This window comes from Mobula hypostoma, chromosome 6 (assembly GCF_963921235.1).
Source record: "Mobula hypostoma chromosome 6, sMobHyp1.1, whole genome shotgun sequence".
Classification (NCBI taxonomy): Eukaryota; Metazoa; Chordata; class Chondrichthyes; order Myliobatiformes; family Myliobatidae; genus Mobula; species Mobula hypostoma.
In genome coordinates, this window is record NC_086102.1 from 175,959,181 (window position 1) to 175,980,034 (window position 20,854).

The 20,854-nt window shown below is 37.8% G+C and overlaps 1 protein-coding gene across 13 annotated transcripts in view; it reads right to left on the reverse strand.

Annotated features, from left to right (window-relative positions):
- The window catches only part of baz2ba (bromodomain adjacent to zinc finger domain, 2Ba), a 251,814-nt gene that overhangs the window by 157,181 nt on the left and 73,779 nt on the right, over nt 1-20,854 (reverse strand). For 10 of the 13 annotated variants that reach the window (XM_063052309.1, XM_063052310.1, XM_063052308.1 and 7 more), the window contains exon 3: nt 10,603-10,846. The exons of the other annotated variants lie outside the window; for them this stretch is intronic. The gene's annotated coding sequence lies outside the window, so the exon portion shown is untranslated. The remainder of the gene's footprint in view (nt 1-10,602; nt 10,847-20,854) is intronic. 13 annotated transcript variants of the gene reach the window in all.

Genomic DNA, 20,854 nt, shown 5'->3' on the forward strand with positions numbered 1-20,854 from the left:
CACCTCCTAAATCTCTCACTTCTGCCTCCCTGTGGCTCACTCCAGTGCACTACTTCGGCTGGCGGCTAAACGATGTGAAGAGGTGGTGTTAACATGGCACCACTGGGTGAAGGATCTCGTTGACAAAGTCACCGGCCAGGTTGGATGAGTTCCCCAAACAACTACAATGGCCACGTGTTCAAGACCAGGGCGAGCAACTGAGTTGGAGAACATCATCTGTGGTCTGGGCTGGAGGAGGATGGGTGCCGACAGGCCTCACCAGCCCAAAGACACACGGAAAGTATTGTACAGGTGTCCCCCACTTTTCGAATGTTCGCTTTACGAAACCTCACTGTTACGAAAGACCTACATTAGATCCCTGTTTTCGCTAACAGGTGTTTTCACTGTTACGAAGAAAGGCAGTGCGCAAAAAAAAAAGCAGCGCGTGCCCTGAGCAGCCGCTCTCCCCCGGATTCGGAACGGCATTCTCGCCGGCATTGCTTAAACACGTGCCTGTGAGCATCCATTAGCAAGATGAGTTCTAAGGTATCGGAAAAGCCTAAAAGAGCTCGTAAGGGTGTTACACTTAGCGTAAAACTAGACATAATTAAGCATTTCGATCGTGGCGAACGAAGTAAGGACAAAGTGAGTTTGGCTTGTGGAAGCTGACGAAGGTGATGTTGAAAAGGTTTTGGCATCCCATGACCAAGAACTGATAGATGAAGAGCTGATGCAATTGGAAGAGGAAAGGATAACAATCGAAACCGAATTCAGTAGCAAAAGTGAAGTCGTCCAGGAACTGAACGCGAAGCAACTGTGTGAGATTTTCGCTGCAATGATAAAGTACGCCTTTAATTTTGAAAGGGTACATCAGTTTAGGGCATATTTGCAAGATGGTTTGAGTGCTTACAAAGAATTGTATGATTTAAAAATGTGCGAGGCTAAGTAGTCAAGCAAACCTTCCACATCAGCCACAGCAGATGACAAACCTCGACCTTCGACATCGAGGCAGGCAGTCATAGGAGAAGATGAGCTGCCTGCTCTCATGGAAACAGACGACGATGAGGTGACAACCCAGTGTCCCACCACCCCAACCTCCAGGCCACGGACAGATACCGATTCACGGAGAATGCAGCGGTAGCCGGGAGGCACACAGGACATCTTTAAGAAAAAAGCCGAAATAAACATGCTAATTAATTAGGTGCCGCCCGGCACATAATTGTCGGCCCAGATCAGAGGTGATTGCCAATTGCGTCGCCTCTGATCTGGGCCGACATTTACGTGCTGGGCAGCATCTAATTAATTAGCTTGTTTATTTCAGCTTTTTTCCTTAAAGATGTGCTGTGTGCCTCCCGGCTACCACTGTACCCCTGCATGCTTCGCGGATCAGTATCGGTTCACTGCCCGGAGGGTGGGGGCCACTGCACCACCCCAACCTCCCACAACTCAGTCTAACACACCACCATCAGTATGCTCTGCGCTTTCCCAATTCCGGTAAGTGATAACACACTGTACATACATTATTTCTACTTTATATCGGCTGCGTATTTTTACGTGTTATTTGGTATGATTTGGCAGCTTCATAGCTTAAAGGTTACTGGAGAGAGTGTTCTTGCCAACAGCGCTTGCGTGAGATTTTCTGCCGAGAGCGCTTGCGTGAGATTTTCGCTACGGAGAACAGTGCCGGCAATGATTGTGGAAAAGTATTTCTACTTTATATAGGCTGTGTATTTATCATATCACTCCTGCTTTTACTATATGTTACTGTTATTTTAGGTTTTATGTGCTATTTGGCATGATTTGGTAGGTTATTTTTGGATCTGCGAACTCTCACAAAATTTTCCCATATAAATAAATGGTAACTACTTCTTCGCTTTATGACATTCCGGCTTACGAACCATTTCATAGGAATGCTCTACCTTCAGATGGCAGGGGAAACCTGTACTCTCCTTAAAATAATAATGGCTGACGCAGTTCCCTTGGCAACCATTACATGGATCCACATAATCAAGGCAGTTCAGTCATGTGCTTCCTGTTCAGCAGAAACCTTTGAGATTGGTTGCTCACATTTATTTGGAATTCTTTTACAAGGTAAATTATTGACCATCATTCTGTGCTACATTTAAACTCAGACCCTAGAGGTAAAAAGCCAATTATTAATTCACTCCATCAACCATTACCACAACCCAAGTAAACATTCCCCCCCCCCCCCGCCAGTGTGACAGGGCATTAGTACAAGTTATTCCCAAACTAATGGCTACATAACCAAACAGGAATGCTCCTGCTAACATTCCAAAAGGGAAACAAAACTGACAATCTGCCCACCTATTCAGTCCATGTTGAAATTAAAGCCACAATATTTTAAAGCAACACTTTCAGTACGCTGGATGAACTCAGCAGGTCGGGCAGCATCAGTCAGAAACGATGAGTCAACGTTTCGGGCCGGAACCCTTCGTCAGGACTGAAGAATGAAAAATGGGGAAGGATTTGAAGAATGCTTGTAGCGTCAGTTGATAGACCAGTAATTACAGCACCAGCAGATTATTTTGTGTTTACAATATTTTAAATATTTCTCTCAAGTATTTTGTGTCCTGTCCTTTGAATCATTAGCAACTAAAACAAAACTAATCAGGAATCAAGCATTTAAAATGCAGGAACGATGATATAGTTGAAAATCTGAGATTCCTCATTTCAAAAACATTTTAAACATTACACTAAATTAACTTCCCAACTAGCACCATTGCTGCTCCAACTTGAATTCAGAGAGCTTTAAACTAACAAATTCTGAAATCTTTCTCACTTACTCAATTATAACACACATCATGAAAAAAACAATAGAATATGTACTAGCAGTCAAAAATTCAAAAATCATAACAGAATCAGATTTTTTTTGTTAAGTACAACCTGCAATAATTCAAAGTCTCTATAGAAATCTCTCCTATCACTCAAGAAAAAATGGCTCTTGTTGAGGACTTTTCCTCATCCACCTATAGAGCCTTATTTTTATGTCTGATCCCAAAGAATTTCAATTCCATACTCACTTGAAATCACACATCTACTCTTCACTAAAGGAGTCAACAGTCAGCAAACAAGATTTGGTTTCTATATTCAAATAACAAATTATTAGATGTATAGGATTTTTCTGGCAAGCTGAGCTACAACTACTGCTCTATTTTAGACCAGAAATCCAAGGTAATGATTTCTGATAGGTATAAATTGATACCACGCCAAGTGGTGCAGCTACCCTTTAAATAATGACACCATAGGAGCAGAATTAGGCCATTTGACCCTGCTCCACAGTTTCAATATGGCTGATCCATTTTCCCTCTCAGCCCCGATCTCCTGCATTCTCCCCGTATCCTTTCATGCCCTGACTAATCAAAAATTTATCAACCTCTGCCTTAAATATATCCAATGACTTAGCCTTCACAGATGTCCTTGGCAACAGCTTACACAGATTCACCACCCTATGGCCATTTCCATTTAAAAGGACGCCCCTCTATTCTGAGGCTGTGTTCTCTGGTCCTATGCTTCCCCCACCATAGGAAATATCCTCTCCACATCCACTCCATCAAGGCCTTTCAACAGAGAAGCAACCGACAAATTAACCTTCAGGGAATCCTGCATGAGGACTCCCATTTGCACCTCAGTATTTTAAATTTTCTCTGCATTTAGAAAATAGTCTACAATTTTATTTCTTCTACCAAAGTGCACGACCATGCACTTCCTGACACTGCATTCCATCCACCACTTCTCTGACCATTCTCCTAATTGGACTAAGCCTTTCTGTAGCCTCTCTACTTCCTCAAAATTACCTGCACCTACACCCACACCCATCTTCATATCGTCCACAAACTTGGATACAAAGCCATCAATTCAGAATCAGAATCAGGTTTATTATCACCAGCATGTGACATGAAATTTGTTAACTTAGCAGCAGCAGTTCAATGCAATACATAATCTAGAGAAAAATAAACAAATAAAAATAATAAATAAACAAATCAATTACAGGATACATATATTGAATAGATTTTTAAAACTTGCAAAAAACAGAAATACTGTATATTAAAAAAAGTGAGGTTGTGTCCAAGGAATCAATGTCCATTAAGGAATCGGACGGCAGAGGGGAAGAAGCTGTTCTGAATCGCTGAGTGCCTCCTACCTAATGGTAACAGTGAGAAAAAGGCATGCCCTGGGTGCTGGAGATCCTTAATAATGGACGCTACCTTTCTGAGATTCTCTCATCAAAATTATTGACATGTAACTTAAAAAAGTCCCGACACAGACCCATGTGGAATATCACTGGTCACTGATAGCCAACTGGAAAAGGTTCCCTTTATTCCCACACTTTGCCTCCTGCCAATCCGCCATTGCTTTATCCATGCTAGTATCTTTCCTGTAATACTATGGGCTCTTAACTTGTTAAGCAGCCTCATGTGTGGCACCTTGTCAAAGGCCTTCTGATAATCCAAGTACACAACATCTATCAATTCTCCTTAGTCTACCCTGCTTATTTCTTAAAAGAATTCCAACAGATTTGTCACCCAAGATTTTCCCTTGAGGAAATGATACTGACTACGGCTTATTTACTTGGTGTGCCTCCAAGTACCCTGAAACCACATCCTTAGCAATCGACTCCAACATCTTCCCAACCATTGAGGTCAGACTAACTGGCCTACAGTTTCCTTTCTTCTGCATTTCTCCCTTCCTGAAGTGTGGTGTGATATTTGCAATTTTCCAGTCCTCTGGAACCATGCCGGGATCAATTCATTCTTGAAAGATCAATACTAATGCCTCCACAATCTCTTCAGCCACCTCTTTCAGAACCCTGGCATGTACACCATCTGATCCAGGTGACTTATCTACCATCAGACTTTTCAGTTTCACAAGAACCTCCTCCCTTGTAATGGCACATTCACACACTTCTGACACCTGACATTCTCGAACTTTAGGTTAACTACTAGTGTCCTCCACAGTGAAGACTGATGCAAAATACTTAACTCGTCCACCATTTCCTTGTCCCCCATTTCTACCTGTCCAGCATTATTTTCCAGCAGTCCAATATCTACTCTTGCCTCTTTTACACTATGTATCTGAAGAAACTTCTGGTATCCTCTTTAATATTATTGACTAGCTTTACCTTCATATTCCATCTTTTCCTTTTTTATGACTTTTTTCTAAGTTTCTGTTGTTTTTAAAAGTTTCCCAATCCTCTTACTTTCCACTATTTTTTGCTGTTATATATCCCCTCTATCTTTTATGTAGGCTTTGACTTCTCTTTTCGGGTACACTTGTATCATCCTGCCTCAAGAATGCTTCTTCCTCTTTGGGATGAGTACATCCTGAGCTCTGAGAAACTTCAGCCATTGCTGCTCTGCCGTCATTCTTTTCCGATCAATTCTGGCCAACTTCTCTCATGCCTCTGTAATTTGCTTTACTCATTGTAACACTGATACATTTGACTTTAGTTTCTCTTTCTCAAATTGCAGGATGAATTCTATCATAGTATGATCACTGCCTCCCCAAGGGCTCCTTTACCTTAAGCTCTCTAATCAATTCCAGTTCATTACACAACACCTATTCCAGAATAGCTGATCCCTTAATGAGCCGAAATATGAGCTGCTCTAAAAAGCAATCACATAGGCTTTCTAGAAAATTCCCCTCAGAATTCAGCCCCAACTTGGATTTTCCCTAAACCTACCTGCTTACTGAAATCCCCTATGACTATCATGACGTTGTCCTTTTGGCATGCATTTTGTATCTCCCGTTGTAAGTTGTAGACGACATCCTTACTAATGTTTGGTGGTCTGTATATAACTCCATCATGCTCTTTTTAACCTTACTATTCCTTACCTCCAGCCAGAATGATTCAATACCTACTGAGCCTATGTCACCTCTTTCTAATGGTTTGATTTCATTTTTTTTAAACCAGCAGAGCCATGTCTCCCCCATTACCTACCTGCCTGGCCTTTCAATACAATGCTCATCCTTGGATGTAAAGTTCCCTGTTATAATCTTCTTTCTGCCATGATTCAGTAATGCCTACAGCGTCATACATGCCAATCTGTTGCCGTGCTACAAGTTCATCTACTTTATTCTGTATTCTGCACATATTCAAATATAATAGTCTTAATGAAACACTCAATAATTGATATTAAATTGTCAAATTACTCAGAGGGAACCAGGCTGATGTGTACTGCACAGGAATTAAAAGTGTTGTAATGATACAGTTAGATGTTGCTCAATGTTAGAGCAAGACATTTATATATACATTTATATATGCATTATATATTTACACAAAACCTACACAATATGACCAAAATTAAAGACTTTCATTCCTTATGAACTTTGAACTATAAAGAAATTTTACTGCTTAAACATAAAGACAACAAAAATAAAGTTACTTCTCTCTCAACTTAAGTAAATTCACTGAAGAAACAAAATGACTGTGTAAGTTGAACTTACTTTACAGTGTTCATACTTGGGTTAGGGCAATAAGTCAGGGCTTCAAATTGCAATACATGGGCTTTTGTAAATCATCATGATTGTTCTTTTTAAACAATTTAATAGTGGAAAGTGGAGGAAGGAATGGAAACCATGATAAATAGTTAAACAATGTAACTGGTACATTCCACAAATAAAAATTTGCTTGAAAATCCTCAAAATAGAATACATTCCAACTTTTTTCCCCCAGTTACCCTTCGGTATTCAAAAAGAACGTTAATTCAAGGCAATAACTGGAGTGGCTGACAGCATAATTTCAACAGGAATATGCAGTCAGTAGCCATGTTACCATAGCTCCGCATTTGACAGATGGAGCTTTAATGGTTGCAAGAGCACTCTATTTTAATAGGAATAAAACTTAAGCTACTGGGGAAAAATTACCCATGTATCCCAACTTATAATATTTCTAGATTCCAAATAATATCATCTGCTATTTGCCCTTGTTATAATCAGTGTGAACATCTATTTTACAGAAGCTCAATTTAACATCTTCATATATTTCATATTTTACATTGCATATGAAGCTAATTTTCATGTATAAAAACAAAGCAAAAGTACTAAGATGTTTAATAAAGGTGCAATCTGTTCCCCTGTGTGCTGAGGTAAGAAAAGAAAATTCATATTTAAATGCTTAAAGGAAAGAAATACACATATTCATTTAGTCAAAAGAACATATGTAGGAATATTTTTGTTTTGATAATAGTAGCAAAAAACAACCATCCTTGAATGGTTTGGCCTAAATTCAGTCAAAACTTACAAATAAAATTAGTGGCTCTACACTATCCTGTAAGATGACTTTGTAAGCCACCAGGTTCAAGAACAACAACTGATGACCTAAGCATGTATCATGCAATAATTTGCAACTATATGAATTAAGTGCCTCTGATACATTTTTACAAAGGTGAACAAAGTATCAACTTTATCTGATATTCATCGAAGTGATGAATATTAACATTAATAACAGTTGTATGCAAATTTGGGCAAGGGATGATATGTCATTTGTCTTTAATTTGCATTGCTAGTCAGATCTTCATCATTGAATGACAAAGTTACAAAATCTTACTTGTCAGTGGATCCAGATTGTTTTAAAAATTCTGTTGACAGAGAGTGTGGAGTTGGCCCACCTGGCCTTCAAGCCACACCACCCAGCAATCACCCAATTTAATCCTAGCCTAATCATAGGATAATTTACAGTGACTAATTAAACTACCAATTGTTCATTGGACTCTGGGTGGAAACCGGAGCACCTGGAGGAAACCGATGCTGTTATAGGAAGGTGATACAAACTCCTTTGAGGCGGTGGCAGGAATTGAACCTGAGTCGCCTGTACTGTAAAGCATTGTACTAACCACTACACTACTGTACCACCTCCCTTTTCCGTACATACTTCGAATGCTAATTAAAATGATGACTATTTACATAGGAATAAAACTTAAACTGGTGGGGAAAAATTACAGAACGTATCATCATACAAGATTACAAACTATACAAGTTTTCTTTTCAAGAAGTATTCTTTCATACAGTCCCTTTCAAAACGTCATTTCAAAATTATATTCCATTGCTATTGCATTACTAATTCAAGATCTTTTCATGATGCTAATAACTAAATAACTATTCATAAACAGTATGCATAAGAAAAAATTTATCTACTTTAAACGAATGGAGGGTATTTTAATTAAAAGCCTGGTTGCTGAAATGTTAGTGGCAATAGTCAAGTTGCATTTTAAAACCATGTAAAAATGAACGCACTAAGCATTCCTGCACAATTTCTCTTTAGACAAGATTGCAGCAGATGGCTGATGCTACAAGAGATAATCCCAGCAACAAAGTCATCAGCATGGATCTGTAATAATCAGGCTGTCGACACAATGTCTTTCTACTAATGGAAGATGCAGACTGGAAAACGCATTTCATAAAACTCCTCGACTCTTATTTCAAAGGCAAGACAGTTGATGGTGTATTTTCTATTCTCAGATTACCGTTTATTTCTTTATTTACTACTGCAGAACTATAATAGTATAATCTGTGTGCCAAAATAGCCAATATATTCATTCCAGGCATTAAACAATACAATGCATTTATAAAACAGGTTATTACCAATAAGAATGATTTCTGCAACACGATCACAGAAACTTTCAAAATGTGTCAAGATCTTACTGGAATCATTGGCAACTTCAAACTCTGTCATTTTTCAGTCAAGTGCTAGAAATATTCACTGGCATCAGGGTGTGAGTTACGGTCCATACCCAATAGCTAACCTCCACTGGCCACTTCCTTGTAAGCAGCACCTCTGAATTCTCCCAGGAGTTTATGGTGAGCAATTTGCTCTCCCCATAGCAGTGGCAGTTAAAGAGGGGGTAAACTTTTATAGTTTCTAATTATATGTACTGTTAAATGTTGTAAAGCAATTTGATATGACTTTAATATTAACATTCGGTAATATTTTATCTATTTATCATTGCAACCTCCCACCATGGCCCATTCCCCATGAACCTGATAAATTCTCTCTCTACTCATTGGACCAGTGGAGGAGCCCCAAATGTCCAAAATCAACCCTACTTTGCTTTACTTTCATTTTTAAATTAAAAACTTTAAAATGAAAGTTACTTTTAAATGTACTTTAATGTACTAGATACTTTAATATTTAAATGTATCAAAATTTTAGATCACCAGAAACACAAAGTTTTGACTAGGGAATTGACTTTGCTGGGTATCAACAGCTCCCAGAGGAATTTTGAGAGGGGAAATTGTTGTGGCCCAATCTCATCACCCAATAATGTGGCTAGAGGCTCTGTTGCTGCTTAATGCCCCATCACTCAATTTGGAACTGCAGGCATACAAGATTTAACATGCATAAGTTCAGGGGACTGGAGTTCACAGGCAAAGAGTTCCACATAATAGTAAAAACTCATTTACGATATTAATCTCATCATATGACGTTATGCCTCAGTCTTAAAAAGTACAAGAACTTGAATGTGAATTATATTTAAGAATGATTTTAAATGTTCCTTTGCATCAATGAAAACAACTTTCTTTGCAATTTTTCCAATGTATTCAAGGTAAATTTGTGCCATTCTACATCAAAGATCATAATGCTTACATGATGCTAGTCACTACATAGGCATCCAACATAATGCTTCTAAAAAAACTAAAAGAACACTATTTGGTAAAAACTTTTGACTGGTATTTTAAATTTGAAAGTTAGCATTTTAAATGTACTTTACTCATATGACTGGCTTATATCAAATGTTTGTACAGTTACCATATTAAGCCATCTCCATTTCACATATTCTGCATAATTCCAGGTTTAAATAAATTTAACACCTGTGAAAGAAAATCCAGAAACCTAAAAATATTTTCTGTTTCAATAAAATTGCTTAGAATTAATTCAGGGCTACGCAAGAAATCTAGTGCTGAGGTGCTTTGTATTTGTTTTATTACAACAACAGTCAGAATACCACATTTTCTTTTAACCCACTCACAGCTAAAAATTAACTTATTGGTAATAACCTGATAAGGAATGTAGTAAAAAAATGAGCAACATTCACTATTAGTTCAAACTCTTACTTACACTCTGTGGCCACTTCAATAGGTACACCTACTCATTGATGGAAATATATAATCAGCAAATTATGTGGCAGCAAGTCAATGCATAAAAACATCCAGACATGGTCAAAATGTTCAATTATTGTTCAGTCCAAACATCAGAATGGGGAAGAAATGTGATCCAAGTGACTTTTTCTGTGGAATGATTCTTGTAGGGGGCAAAATAAACTCAAACCCATCAAAACATCAATTTTCTAATTTCTTTGTGTGACTGCATTGACTGGAAACAGTTTTTAAATTTGTCATCTTAGGAGATGGTCATGATTTCCATTTGGTTTTAAGCAGCATCACTATTTGTATTTATCATCTGTTCTAATAAAGGATCAAAAAGTGGCCATTTGGGAAGGTCAGGCAAGTACCAAGGGCTGTTATCTGACATAGGTCTGAATTTTAACATCTGAATTATTTGAAAACAGGGAGGCCGCCAGCAGTATGAAAACGCAAAATTTCTGCAGCATGTTTAACAAGGCAAAAATTTTCATATCCCCCTCCAGACCGATCATTTATCCTCACCTTTCCTTCAATATTCTTACTTCAGTGACTCCAATAAGAGATTTGAGTTTTCACATTACAGATGAGCAAGAGCAGAAGGTGGAGACAAACAGTTGTAGAAAATTGATAGTGGAGGATGGTCCGAGCACTGCTCAGCTAGACACCGATGCTCTATTGCGATGGTCATCGACGATTTGGATGCTTTTGGCATAGCAGCAAAGAATGTCCAAGCTGCAGGCAGTCATCTCAGCCAAAATGTGCATACCTGGAATGAGATTGGAAGAGTCGGTCTTGAGCATCACATCATAAACTTCTGCAATAGTGAAAGAGGCCATCTTCATGAGGCTCAAACATGATAATCACATGCCCAATGAGGCCCTCATGCAACTTCAAAACATTTTACAGATACCCACAGATGGCTGTTCAGCACTCAGCTGATTGACAATGAAGCAATGGATTACTCACTCCTCGTCAAGGAAATGGAGTTAGTGCAAGTGGAATATTAGACTGGAAACATGGAAGCAAGAACTTTGACCAAAATGCTTCACTTTCTCAGATGTTTCCAATTTTCAGTGCGAGAGTCTATACTTCACAGGTTCACTTAATGCCAAAGTTCCCAAACAGCAAATCATACAGCCCACAACATCTCAGCTGTAAGAGACTGGATCTAACACAGGCATTTTAGTCGATACGTTCATATTACAATTCAGCTTTGTTTTTCACCAGGGAGTGGTGAACCTGTGGAATTCTTTGCCATAGAAGGTCCTGGAGGACAAGTCATTGGGTATATTTAAAGCGGATGTTGATAGATTCTTGATATGTAAGGGCATCAAAAGTCATGGGGGGAGGAGAGGAGGAGAATAGGGTTGAGAAGGATAATAAATCAGTTATAATAAAGCCATTATGTCTTATGGTAATGGTCTAAATGAGCACTTCTACAGAAATTCTAAACCTACTATTAAAACTGTTTTTAATGAATGCTTAACTATGTCATTCACAACCCTGTGACAGCTTCGCAAGGCAAAACCAAATGCAGTGGATTCTGGTTAATTGGGGCAGCCGCTTATCTGGGACAACTCCTAAAGAACAAAAACTCATCTAGAAAATTGCCAGGATTTCCTTCATTTATTTGGGACACTATGCCACTTAACTGGGACAGGGGAGTTGCTGAGCAGACAATAACTAGTGTACTAGTGTTGGTTGCGAGCACCTGTGTGGCCATTGGATGCTACACCATGATTAGACCAGTTGTGTGTGTTTGCGTTTTTAAAAAAAAACACTTTTTTGGGGGGTAAGGGGGAGAACCAGAATGGGGAATGGTGGGGGGGGTGGGGAGGGAGCGGGGAAGAAGTTACTGGAAGTTGGAGAAATCGATGTTCATGCTGTCAGGTTGTAGGCTACTCAGACAGAATATGAGGTGTTGCTCCTCCAACCTGAGAGTCCCCCGAATTGCGGCAGCAGAGGCAACCTTGGACCAGCATACCAGATTAAACTGGCCATGGTTTTTACAAATCTTAGGCATTTTTGTTTATAAAAATGTTAAAAAATGATTGATTTCAAAACATAACAGCTATTTTGTTGATTCTGGCTGTTATCAAGCCCGCATTCTTTACTGTGTATCAAGCAGTACATACATGATCTGAGGTTAAGTGAGAGCATTTTCAGATGTACTGAAGAAAACAAGCAAATTTCATATTATGCTGGGGGAGTTGGAGACCTTCAATGGAATAGTGCACATGATGTCTCGGTGGTGAGACAACAGAATATTTTTTGGGTCATGATAAGAAAGGATTACTCCCCAGATAGTCCATGAAGGTTTACTATGTCATACCAATGCCTCTTGCAGGATCAGACAAAGCTAAGAAAAACACACCTTATCAGTGGAAAAAAGAAACAAGTTCATGTACCAGGTATTACCCTTCGTATAAAATTAATTGATGTTTCAGATTTGGGATTTGTTTTTACTAAACTCTTTCTAATAAAATTTGTTGATATAAAATTCAAATTTGGGCAATACTACTGCAGCAGTTAAAGTGCAATTTAAAATCAAAACAAATACTTCACGATTTTGACTTAATCCTAGCAGTATAAAATTTATTTACAAAACTATTTTGGTACAACCATTTTATAACTCATGTAAATCGTGCAAAATAGGCACATAGAATAATTTGTGGAGCTATGTGCATGCCCTTTAATGAATTACAATGCTCCTTTTCATGTAATTATAATAATTTGCCAATTAATCATAGTAGAACATGCTTTTGAAACATGACACAACTAGAGCAAAATTAAAATTATACAAGTTTTAGTAGCAATGCAGAATGAAAAAAGTATAAATTTAATTATATAATGTTATGCGATGGTACAAGTATGATAGTGTGCAAGACAGCTCGTTTTGAACATGTAGCTGCAGTGCAAATATTTTATTATCCAAAAATTGTACTAACTGTAGACAAATCAAAGTAAATACCTATCCCTGTTTATTTAACCCAAATAAACAACATATGTTAATTTAATGAACAGCAAATGAAGAAGCTACTTGGAAATACATTGTAAAATGCTTAGCAAGTGTCAGCTGTGCAGGGATTTACAAGCCCAGTCACACAGAATATGCATAATGCAGAGGATAAGCATATGAAAACCAAGACAAAGGAAAAAGGTTACTCCTTGGCGGTGAGGATAATTTCATAAAATCACTGTGCCTTCTGTGCGACCATTTGCTCTCCAGAGATCAAAAACATCCAGTTAAAAGCTATGGTTTAATAGTAGGAACCCGAGGGCTCAGACATACAATTCCCGGCAAACAGACATGCAATCTCAACCTTACGAACACTTTTCTTTCGGTTTTACAGAAAACTAATCCTTGTGAAAGTGAATAAACAACACAATAAGTTTAAGCAATGTCACAAACCAATAAGGAACACCGAATACATTTTTTAAGAAAACAACATTTAACACCCAATAATTCCCCCCACTCTCAGGTAACGTATTCCTCCATTGGATACAGAAACGGAAACGTAAAGGGTACTTTACAAGCTGGAAGTGGTGAAACAGACCAAAAGATCACTGATTCCCGGCATGTTTAGCTATTCCCAGCCAAGTTAAAATTCAGTCTAAAAGTAAACAACCGTACTTGCACCTTTAGGCTATAAATGGAGAAAGCAAGCAAAGATTCACATTCTTCATAGTTTACCAGTGATCTCTGCTTGAAATTGTTACACCTTAACATAAGAAGAGAGGGACCAGCATTTAACTATTTAGATTCCTAACATACAATAAAAGCTCTGAAAAACAGTCCATTAATTTAAGACACAAAAATCATCACTACATCAATGGATTCAGATTGTCACAACATGCTTTAATGCTTCAGAGAGAATCCAAGTGTTTTTTCAGTTTAATCTAAGCCCATACTAATAGTTACCAAATGCTTTCTGAAAAGGCCTAGAACATGCAGATCTACAAAACAGCTGTAAATTACATTTTTACTAGAAAACCATTTTATTTTTCAGTTCTGATCTAAATATCAAATCAGGAGACGACAGGAGAACATTTACCTAAGTTGAGCTGTGTGCTTCGAGCATGGTCTTGAGAACTAAACAACTTGAAATAATCAGGCTTTCTGAATGACATCTACAAGTTTAACCCCAAGACTCTTCCTACATCACTAACAGGATGCTTACATTTCTACAAATGGGTGTCAGAGAAGCTAGCTATCTCGATCAATGAATCCAAGACTATAATTGCAAAACAAAAGACAGAGAACCCAATACTCTAAATGTGATTTCCCGCCTTCCTAGTTATTGAACTAACACTCCATGTTAAACACCAGTCAGAGCAGCAACGATACAAAATATATTTTGTGTGGGAGGGTGGAGATTGCACATTACCAAGAAAAAGGCCACACAGCTTCACTCCTCAGATGACAGATGAGCAAACTGGAAAAAATTGACAGAGCGGTGCTAGAAAGTTTGTTCATGCTTTAGAACTTTCTCTTATTTCTGCATAAATATGACCAAATCTTCACACAAGCCCTAAAAGAGAACGCAATTAAATAAATAAAACAAACACAATACACTTGCTCATTTATTTATTGAGAAAAATGATCCAATATCTCACACCTTTGTTGGAAAAATCACGTGAACCTCTGGGTAATGCCTTCGGCAAAAGCTGTTTAAAGTCAGGTGTTTCAATCAATGAAATGAGATTGGAGATGTGGGTTGAACAAGTGCTTTGCCCTATAAAAAAAAATGTTAGGTTAATGACAGAGCCTACTCTTCTCAAAAAAGATCTGCTTATGTGCACCATGCCTTGATCAAAACAACTTTCAGAGGACCTTAGAAGAAGAATTGTAGAGATGCATTAAACTGGAAAAGGCTACAAAAGCAGTTCTAAAGATCTGCATATTCATCAGTCCAAATAAAAGAAATTGTCAACAAATGGGGGAAACACTAACAACAGGAATTCAGCAGATGCTGGAAATTCAAGCAACACACATCAAAGTTGCTGGTGAACGCAGCAGGCCAGGCAGCATCTCTAAGAAGAGGTACAGTCGACGTTTCAGGCCGAGACCCTTCATCAGGGGAAACACTAATATTGTTACTCTCCCGAGGAGTGGGCATCCTGCAAAGATCACAATAACAGCACAACGTGCAATGCTGAAGGAGGTGAAAAAGAACCCAAGGGTAACAGCAAAAGAACTAGCTAAAGTCACTGTTCATGTGTCCACTATAAGAAAAACACTGAACAAAAATGGTGCTCATGGAAGAACACCACAGAGTAAAAAAAAATTGCTGCACGTCTCAAGTTTGCAAAGGACCACCTGAATGTTCTACAATGCTAATGGGACAATGTTCTGTGGACTTATGGGACAAAAGTTGAACTTTCTGGCAGAAATGCACACTGTTATGTTTGGAGGGAAAACGCCAGAACCTTATACCAACAGAGAAGCATGATGGAAAGAGTATCATGGTTTGGGGTTGTTTTGCTGCCTCAGGGCCTGGACAGCTTGCAATCATTAAGGGAACAATGAATTCAAAACTGAATCAAGACATTTTTTACTGGAGAACGACAGGGTAGCAGTCCATTACCTGAAGCTTAATAGAAGATGGATATTGCAACAAGACGATGATCAGAAAAACAACAACAGAATGGTTTAGTAAGAAAAAAAATTGTGTTTTGGAATGGCGAAGTCAAAGTCCTGGCCTTAATCCTCCTAAATGTTGTGGAAGGACCTGAAGCAAGCAGTTCCAGAGTTGAAGCAGTTCTGTACGGAGGAATGCCGAAAAAGCCAATGTGCAAGACTGATCAACAGTTACTAGAAATGTTTGGTTGAAGTTATTGCTGTACAAGGGAGTCACACCAGTTCCTGAAAAAAGGTTCACATACTTTTTCTAACAAATACATGTAATATTGGATGATTTTTCACAATAAATAAGTATAATTTTGGTGTTATTTAATGGGGTTTTCTTTATCAAGTTTAGGACTTGTGTGAAGATCTGACACCATTTTAGGTCATGTTTATGCAGAAATAGAGAAAATTGTACAGGGTTCACAAACTTTCTAGCACCACTATTTATGGTATTTTTCCACAGGAATTCCCATGCAAATTTAGAATTCACAAAATGCCGGCCAATCTTCACAAATTTCTAAGTTACATTTCATTACAAACGCGAACTTAGTGTTAAATCTGTCTGCTGAATATGCATCTTGCTCGACTCAGTACAGAAACAATCCATTCATCCATCTGCTGGGAAGAAAGTGAAGGAGAAAATGTATGTATATTGAAATCAATTAAAGCACTGTGTTCAAGTTTAATTTTTCAGTTTACCATATTTCACATAAGTTAATTGATTAGTTTTTAAGTAGTTCTTGAAGGCTTCTGATCTTCAGGGACAAGCATAAACATTTTCTTCTCTGGCAGATCAAAGCTCTGCCGAAGCCACTGGGCAGCTATTGAAGATCTTCATGGAATTTCCAGCATTCTCCTTTTGATTTCAGTCTCAAGAACTGTTTTTCTCTCTATTTCACAATTTTCACCAGTACAATTTAGCACATTTAGCACATTTTATTTCCCTTACTAATCAACCAGGTAGCACTATTAGCAGTCGAAGCACCTCAGCAATGCTGGCCTGGCTTCACCCTATCAGAGATATTTGCTTATCAGATCCCCCTCCCCCGCCACCTTACCAGTTTTGATGCATGGTTGTAGCTTTGAAATGTTAACTGTTTCTTCCCCCCACCCCCAACCCCCCACAGATAATGTCTGACTGACTCACCATTTATGGAACTTAGAAGAAAGCAAACAATAGTTCTTACAATACCTGAGGGAGAAAGATGGTCCTTTTTTTTGTTACAAGCCAATGACATGCTGGTCATTCATTTCACCACCTAAATTTAACCTGTTCTACAAACAACTACCATACCTGCAAAGAAATATTCCCAAACAGAATAGATAAGACATTAAGCTTCTGAAAAAATTGCACAAGGTGTAATACTATATTCTTGCATCAAAACCCATAAATTTGTTCCGAAAATAATAGCCTTTCGAGAAGGCAGCGACATAATAGCCTACATTATAAGCAAATAGCAGCGATACTGCTGCTAGCAGTGAAGCAGTGAACCTTTTCTGGAGCCAAGGTTACAATACACATAATATATCTTTATTACTTAAAAAGTTGCAATTCAGCATATAAAAATTTTGATGATAATACACCCAACTCCAGCTAATTACAGATACAAATTTTCTACAAAGATTAAATATAAACCAAATAAAGCAAATTTTCATTTGATTCAATTAATATTTTCATTGTTTAGCTGCTAATAAGCAGCCACCAATTAAAGCACATGGTGCTAATGGCCCTAAGATCTTAGTTTTGCTTGATTTGGTTTTGTCTGAAGCTTTGGCTTTTGTTTGCCAATCATCCACATGACAAACAAGTCTAGCAGGTGTTTAGTTGAGCTATACTTCTGCATCATTTAACAATTTTGTGATGCAGCATCACCACTCTGTGCAGTGTGCAACAACTGTGAAAGTCATATTTCTCGATTGTGCTCGCGTCTTAAATTGGGCTGCTCCAGTGAATTAGAAGCTGCTATTCTGGACAAAATAAACTCTTTGCGTGATTATCTTTACATTACATTCTTCAACTAGAAGAGTTGACAACAAAACATTTCTGTGGCAATATTCAAGTAATGGTTAATTTCTAAACCAATTGGAAAAAGTGTTCATATTTTAAATGACTAAAACTCTTTTAATAGAACTAAGCAAAATTTTGAAAATTTATTTGGAATAAATATACTGCCACTTGCCTCATATGGTTGCAATAATAATAAATGAAATTACAAATTACAGCTAAGGTAACATCAACCACCGATCTCCTAATATAAACAATTTCCATCAAAAGATAATAGGCAGGTCAGTTTTTTTTAAACTACACTCCTAAACTGTGGAATTTGTTACCCAAAACTCCAAGGGATGTACCATAAGACAAAGGAGCAGAAGTCGGCCATTCGGCCCATCGAGTCTGCTCCACCATTTTATCATGAACTGATCCATTCTCCCATTTAGTCCCACTCCCCCGCCTTCTCACCATAACCTTTGATGCCCTGGCTACACAAATACCTATCAATCTCTGCCTTAAATACACCCAATGACTTGGCCTCCACTGCCGCCCGTGACAACAAATTCCACAGATTCACCACCCTCTGGCTAAAAAAATTTCTTCGCATCTCTGTTCTGAATGGGCGCCCTTCAATCCTTAAGTCATGCCTTCTCGTACTAGACTCCCCCATCATGGGAAACAACTTTGCCACATCCACTCTGTCCATGTCTTTCAACATTCAAAATGTTTCTACGAGGTTCCCCCCTCATTTTTCTGAACTCCAAGGAATACAGTCCAAGAGCAGACAAACTTCCCTCATATGTTAACCCTCTCATTCCTGGAATCATTCTAGTGAATCTTCTCTGTACCCTCTCCAATGTCAGCACATCCTTTCTTAAATAAGGAGCCCAAAACTGCCCACAGTACTCCAAGTGAGGTCTTACCAGTGCCTTATAGAGCCTCAACATCACATCCCTGCTCCTATACTCTATTCCTCTAGAAATGAATGTAGACTCGCTTGGCACTTAAAATGGCAGCTCAGATCATATTTAACCTTGTTTTTAAATAATCTTGCCTTTTATTTTCATGTTTGTATTTTTATCCTATAATGTACTTTAAACTACATTATCTATATGAAAAGTACTTGAGATTAATTATAATAGTAGTATTTGAGGAAAAACTACACTGTAAGACAAGAAATTTTCTCACTAGGGAGTCACAGTAGCATGGTGGTTAGCACAACACTTCACAGTACCAGCAACCTGGGTTCAATTCCCACAGCTGTCGACAAGGAGCTTGTACATTCTCCCTGTGACCGCTTGGACCTCCTCTCGGTGCGCCCATTCCCTTGCACATTCAAAGATGTACCACCAGTTGGTAGATTTAATTGGTCACATCAAATTGTCCCATGATTAGGCCAGGATTAAGCAGGGAGATTGCGCGGCACAGCTCAAAGGGCTGAGATGGCCTACTCCGTGCTGCATCTCAAGCGATCCATAAATAAATCCAACGGCCGCTTTTCCCCCAAAAGATATTTAATTCATTATACTATTTAGAATGCCTTATTGTCATTATCTTGGGCTAAATTAAAGGAATTTAATGTTCTGTGTATCTAATGCTGACCTTTGGCTCTGAAGAAAACTATGTTTATCAGAAATTATTTTCTAATGTCTCATTTTTACGTAATCCAACAACCAAGCTATTGGCATAATATCAATTACTTTTTTTCTTTGTCCACTATGGAGATTACTGGATTTGCATTACACAGACAATAACTTTATAATGTGCACTGTCAACTCTTTCATTTTTAAATCTAATATCTGGTGATATTCGGAGCCAATCACCTTTTAAATCTATTAATCAGCAATGAGTCATTCACTGAAATGACTAGATTAAACGTAGTGTTTGGTCACTGGGCTCAGCAATTTTACTAACTTACAAAAAATTATACATGAGACAGGTCTTTGTGTTAGCTCACTTGGGGGGGAGCTTTTTAAAAATTTGACTCATTGGTTTATCTATAGCAGCATTGTGCATTTACATGTACTCTTTGCAGAAAGCAAGATGGAAAAAAAACAAAATTCATATTAAAGAGATTAAGTGATAAATGGCTATGTTGCAAGATAGCAATTATCAAGAACACACTCCTCAAACCACAAAGCTTTTGCAATTTAACTATTATCCAAACCTTATGTGGCTGCCTATAATTCACTACAGTTCACTTATTAATCCACAAAAAAATCTTTTAAAAAAGTTATTTGATATATTCTTTTTGATGGCACACCAACAATTGTTGCAAACCAAATCAGTTTATCTGTGATATTTTACCATATTATGAATAGAATTTCACATTACAAAGTCTCGTCATTTGCCCATTGAATCTACAAACTACTTGCACAAAATTTTCCCCTGCAAAACTCAGTGCAACTACTGATCAATATGACACTTCAAATGAACATGACATAATTATAAATATATTAAATACCCAATAAAAACACTGGTACATTTTCTAATCCATAGTTATTAATAAATGCACAGCTTGTATTAATAACATTAGTACCAGTCATTGCCATTTCATTTTGTAATACACAACCTATTAGAATAACTTTGTCCAATTGGATGAAGGTCTACAGTTATTACAACATAGGTAACAACTTCAGATGTTCATATAGATTGTGGTCAATCAAAATGATATCCTAATGAAGATATCCTGTTTACATACTGTTTATCATGTAAACAGTTTTCCCCAATATATTCCAAGGGTTCTGGCACATGATCAATAATCAATGATAAGCAATTCCATCAATCATATCTGTTCTTAAAAAAAATGGCACATGATCACTGAAAACATACATTCAACAAACCACATACAAATTTTCAAAACTAAGTTTCAAAGTAGTCTTCATATACTTACAATGACACTTTTCAATTTGTATAATTCCTGATGCAAATCTTGACATGACATTATGTTTTACTTAAGCCAGCCTCAACTTGCAGAAAACAGCAACTTCTGTCTTTCAGCGAATTAGAAAGAGTGTTCACTTGGCACAATTATAAATTGTAATAAAGCAGGAGAAAAATTTTCCATTTAATCTTCAAATAAATAACTGCAAATTTATGCGTTACTGAGATGCATGATGGGAAGCAGTATCCATCAATGATTTTGTCATGGC